General features: G+C 47.6%; 1 protein-coding gene across 1 annotated transcript in view; it reads left to right on the top strand.

Moving 5' to 3' along the window:
* FGF13 (fibroblast growth factor 13) overlaps window positions 1-6,000 on the top strand; it is a 132,243-nt gene that overhangs the window by 56,095 nt on the left and 70,148 nt on the right. The window lies entirely within an intron of this gene.

Below are 6,000 nucleotides of genomic sequence, written 5' to 3' on the forward strand. Positions count from 1 at the left end.
TCAGTGGAGACCCAGTGAGCCTGTTTTCATCAAGCTCTTGACAGAGAATGAACCATCAGATCTCTGAAAAGGTGGAGAAAGAGCCGTTTGAGTTGTGTGACAATCTCTAGGCAACTTGTTTTGGGTCTGTGAAGGACTCTTTATGTGTGTTGCCATGTGTGAAGTGGCCTTATGTTAAGTTTGACAGTGGCATATAGCCCACACTTCCCGTGTGTCCCATGCTGAGATGTAAATATTTCAGGGATGATATGCTGTCATTTACACTGATGTTTCTGAGAGTCCTCACGCTGAGAGGTGAATGAACAGATATTTCTGTGCATACTGATGGGGGAGGCTCCCGAGTATTTTTTCACTCTGGCTTTGAGGTGGGCAGAGAGAAGTCGGTTGGTCACTGCTGCAAGTTCCTGGCTCAGGTTGGGCCCCCGGAGACACCGGAATAACGTGTTCCCAATTTGGGAGCCCGCAGAGCTGTGGGAGCTGATCTCTTCTGTTTGTTCTGTGACCTTTCCCAGCTGATTGGCACTGATCTTTTATGCACCGGATAGACGATCTTTTGTGGTTGACATTTTGGGTTGACTGAATATGGATTAACCTAGGCAAAAATATTTCCATTTTTCTACCTTCAAACAATGCCCTCCTTTTCCAAAAATGCCTGCACCACCAGGTCGGATCAAATCCAGGGCTGTAAAGAGGTCGGAATTCACAGCTGGGAAGAGGCTGAACTGGGATTTCTCTCATTAGTATTTTCTGGGGGAACCTGAGAGGAAACTGGTGTTCTTGATGTGCAATCTCGTGGTCATCCTGAGAATTCTGCATGAAGAAGAGACCTAAATTTTCGTCAGAGTCAGTGAACATTATCATAGCAAACTCGCACAGCTCTGATAAGAGAACAGGATTAAGATATGAGAACCTTTTGTAATGCATCAGGCACATAATTATTTCTTAAATATCTTAGTAGTCTTAGTGAGATGACTCAGATGTTGAAGACGGAGACGTGTTTCTCTGCTTTTGCTGGATGGGGGCCAGTCCTCTGCACCAGTTGTACTGGAGTCTCTCCTGGTGTTGGGATTCATGATTCTCTACTTGGAGAAGACAAAAATCAACCAGCCACCTAATCCTTTGACAACGAGTGAGTTCTTTGATAAAGTGGGTCCAGGTGACGTGTCAAAGGAATTTATTTTGATTTTTTTTTTTCCTGTTACTGCGCAGGGCTCCCCAGTGCACCTTGGCAAAGAACCATGGCACGGACACACACATGAACATCCATGCCACTATTTACAAATGCTGTTACAGTCTCAGCATAAAAATACCTCTGTTTTCAGCAATACAGCTCGTATAAAGGTCTGCAGCTGGTTGTTGAGGCTGGTCTTGACTATAAAGGTTAATTTTTAGGTAGCCCCCTTACAGTCTCAGCATAAAAATACCTGTTTACAGCAATACAGCTCGTATAAAGGTCTGCAGCTGGTTGTTGAGGCTGGTCTTGACTATAAAGGTTAATTTTTAGGTAGCCCGGTTGGTCTAAAACAGCTCAAATTTGAGCTCTTGGCCTCGAGCTGCCTGAAAACCCAGTTCTTCCACTGACACTTTTTCCCACCTTGTACTCCGAAATAAACCTGGGGCTGACTCTCCATTTGGCTCATCTCTAGGGTAAAAAGTAGGCTTTTGGGGGCAGTGAAGGGGCCCCCAGGGACTGGCCGGTGTCTGGCTGCGGAGGAAAGGCTGAGTCATTTCCACGGGATGTTTCACGGAGGAGAGAAGCGATGCCGGGCTCGGGTCTGAACAGCTCTCCTTCCTGGTGAATAGTAATTCTGTTTACTTAGAGGAGGGAAAATTCACTGGGGGCCTCAGTGCTGCTGTGTCATACCCGACTGGATGAAGTCTTGTTTATCTCAGCCTGAGGAGACAGAGCAGGGATTCTGGTGGCACTTTTCCGAAAATAATTTTCTACTTTGGGGGAGTGTAGGCACTGGAAATAGTCCATAGATTTGAGTACTGGAGCTTTTCTTTCTTTTCCTGCTTGTTCTGTACCACCCCTGGTGTTACCTCAGCGAGAACAGGGGAGCCTCAGGAGGGACTCCTGGCATCCCGTGCCAGCCTGAGATTTTATTGTTGCACCAAAAGCAGCTTCAGTCTTGTAAATGTAGAAGGATGGCTTGGGATTTGTGTGGGACTGAGTGAGGTGTTGATCTGGCTTGTGATTTCTGTTCTGGTCTCAATTTTCATGCAGCATTTGTTCTGCCCAGGTTTTTTTTAACCTTTTTTTTTTTTTTTAACCAGTTTTACCTGTTTATATAGGACCTACTATAAACCTTGTTGGTACTTGTTTATAGGGGAAGAGAAAATAACTGACTGTACTGTTCAGTCTGAGGATAGGATCTTTTGACCCAATGTGCAGTAAAATCCTGCTTTATGGCAACATGTCATGAGAATTGCTAATGCTTGTTATGAAGATGATCAAGGGACTGGAGCACCTCTTTTATGAGGAAAGGCCGAGAGACCTAAGGCTGTTCAGCCTGGAGAAGGGAAGACTGAGAGGGGACCTCATCAATGTTGATCAATATCTAAAGGGCAGGTGTCAAGAGGATGGGGTCAGGCTCTTTTAAGCAGTGCCCAGTGACAGGACAAAAGGAAACGGGCACAAACTTGAACACAGGAAGTTCCATCTAAACATGAGGAGGAACATCTTTCCTGTGAGGGTGGCAGAGCCCTGGAAGAGGCTGCCCAGAGAGGTGGTCAAGTCTCCATCTCTGGAGACATTCAAAACCTGCCTGGACACGTTCCTGTGCAACCTGCTCTGGGTGGACCTGCTTTGGCAGGGGGTTGGACTGGATGATCTCCAGAGGTCCCTTCCAACCCCTGCCATTCTCTGATTCTACAGAGGAGCTTGGGTCCCTCCACAAGTCACACATTGGGCTCATGTGCTTTTTTCATGACAGTGAGGTCTGGAGCTGGCTCGTGATTTTTCCTCTGGTTTTGCTTTTTGTGCAGCGTTCATTTTGCCCAGCATCTAGTTGTTTATGTAGGACTAGCTATAAATCTTTTGCGCTCAGGGTAGAATCCAACTCATGGAAAACAGGAGCGATCTGGGACCTGCCACAATACAAATGGTTCAAGGAGGATGGAGCAAAACCCAGAAGTTTTGCATTTTCCTCTAATTTGGTGAAACAGCCACCGTTCCTTGCAGTTTGGGCTGGTGATGGGGGTTTGAAGTCTTTTCTTGCAGGAGCCTGGCAGCCACTTCGTGTTGGTCAAAACCCATGTCCTGCAGTGGTGGAAGAGCCAGTCCTGGTTTTGGAGGCCATGGTGCCATTTGCTTTTGCCATTTGCTTCTGGATGTTCAAGAATGTTTTAATGATGGGAATGATAAATTCAACAGATGACTGGGATGAAAAAATATAAACCAAAAGCGGTTGAGGTCTTTGTCTATCTCAAAACAGTGGAATTGCTGGTGGGTCAGATCCCAGCTCCAGGTAGCTCATGGCCCTGTCTCCGACAGTAACTCTACAGGTTTGTCCTGTGCTGATTTCTGAAGAGGTGCCTAATTCTTGAATGAAATGGGGCTGGCAATTTAGTCTTTAGCTTTAAGTCTGCCCCATTACAATAATCCCACTTTCTCTTTCCCACAAAGAAAGAGGACGTCTGTTCAAGGAGTATCTGATTGCCTTCTACATTCAGAAACTCACTTGGAATGTTTTTTGGTTTTTTTATTTTTATCTTTCTGGCATGGTGGGGAGTGAAGAGCTCTTCCTATTCAAAAAAAATAAAGCTGTTTATTGAGATTTTTACGTCTGTAAGGCTGAAGTAGTCCAAAGATCGGTCTTGTACCAAAGGCATTTTCCCAACAAGATCTTCATTTTCATGTGCCATTTATAGTAAATGAAGACATGTTTGTAGGAGTACCGATAGATGGAGAGGCTGATCATGCAAAAAAACTGGAGGACTGTTTTTTGAAACTTAAATCTGATTATGCATATATGCTATTTTTATTCCTCTCTTTAGTTATCTGTCAAGGAACATTTGTGCAAATGAATTTTCTTTATGGATTTTAAGCATGCAAGCTGGAATGCTGGCAGAAAGATATCCTAAATACTGCTTTTATATACTGCTTTTCCCCGGGCTTTTCAAGGTTAGCCGAATTCTGAGTTGTGGTTAGTCATTGTGAAAATGAAATGTCGTCTGACCTGTAGGACAGATCACAATGAGGCAGCTTCACTTTGATCTGAAGATCAAATGCTTGCTTTCCAAACTGGGGAAGTGATGGGAGAGTCTCAGGGAAAACAAGTCGCACTTGTGTGACTGCACTGGGAGTGGAAAGACGACAAAATTCATAGTACGTTACCGGTGAGTTGAGTAGGATGAGTTATTACTAATAATACCCAACTGGCTGTCTCTTGGGTTGGATTTCACATGTCTTATGTGGACTGGCAGATGAGGGTAGTGGCGGAACTTGTGAATTACAGTTATTTTTACCCTACCGTTTAACCCAAATAAGAAATCAGTGTTTATTTAATATGACTATGTGGATGCCATAAATTGCCTCACAAACAAAGGTGAGTGTGTGTTCGCCTGTGCGTATATACAGATGGACTTCTGGAGGAAACAAGGTTTTGGGGATGGCTTTGTGGGGCTGCCAAATTCAATATACTGTGGCAGCTGTTGCGGTCTCGGGCTGTGATGGCACATGTTGTGCTTTGTCAGACCTTGTCTGAAAACTTACGCGTTGTAGTGATTTCTGTTATTACGGCCTGACCGTGCAACATGTTTGATTGGGGCAGGACTTCCCAGTTGGAGGAAGGAGATGTGGACCTGTGGGAAGCTGTTTCTAGTCCAGGGAAGGTCTGGAATGTTTGCAGAGGTACAACAAACAGCTTGAGCTTTTTGAAGTGAAGATGCTGGGTGCCATGGGTTGTACTGTGCTTGCTCAGGACCACAGTGTGCAACCCTGGGGAGGGAGGGGAGGATGGCGTGGCTTTGTTGAGGATGTGTGGAGGAGAAGAAGAAGGGACAGGCATCATGCAAAGCCTGGAGGGGTCTGAAATCCCATCAGAAGCGTGGTGCTATCACACCAACCCACCTGCATCGCTTCTGCTCAGGGCACACAGGAGGCAGGTCCTGGGCTTGGGTGACTGAAGCCTGTTGCTTCATGGTCCCTGGTGACTCCAGCTCCTGCACAGCCTCCCCCCTCCCACTCCTGGGACATCCCACCCTGTCTCAGCACCTCCAAGGCACTGTGGATCCTCTCTGCTGCGGCAAGAAATTCTTTCAATACCTATTTGCCTTCAGGGTTGCAAAGCTTGGTTTCGTTTCTAGCCTGAATTGGCTTTATTTTAGGCTCCAGCTGCTGAAAGCATGCAGAGGAGCAGGGGGAGGTGGGCTGGAAAAGCACCCCCAGGACCTTCTGCTGCCTGGCTCCTGGGGTGTGGATGTGTGCAGGGTTAAGCATCCTCTGTGTGGATGGTACCAGCCTCTGCTCCCAGTGTGGTGGCATCACTGCTGCTCCCTGCCCTGTACCCCCACTTGGCCAGGGGGGAGGAGAAACCCAGAGCCTTGGGGGACACAGAGGCATCCTGTGGGGGGAAAAACAGAAGAGGGAGAACATGGCAACGACAAGGGAATTGCTCTCTCTGAGGATTTTCTAATCTCTGGTCGAAAAGTGGTGCTGAGAGCAGGTGTGGGGGGGGGATGGAAAGGCAAGAGAGGCAGAAAGCCTCCAATAAATCAGTGAGGCGGAGGGGGGGCCTTCCTGTAGGGATGAGGGAGAGGCAGGGGGGAGCTCCCCTGCCTGCCCCCCCCCGTCTGTCTCCCCGAACCCCCTTCCAGCCAATGAACCCCCTGTGCCGGCTACTTGCTCATCGCAGTCACGTCTGTTTGGGTGTCTGCGCCTCCCCAGGAGGCGGCTCTGCCAAAAACGGGTACCCACAGCCCCTGGGGACCACCAAGGGGGGATTTGAGGGGGGGAGGCTGGGGGGTGCCACCACCTCCCGCCTGCCCGCACCCCCG

The sequence above is a fragment of the Calidris pugnax genome, unplaced genomic scaffold, assembly GCF_001431845.1.
Source record: "Calidris pugnax isolate Ruff unplaced genomic scaffold, ASM143184v1 scaffold38, whole genome shotgun sequence".
Taxonomy (NCBI): Eukaryota; Metazoa; Chordata; class Aves; order Charadriiformes; family Scolopacidae; genus Calidris; species Calidris pugnax.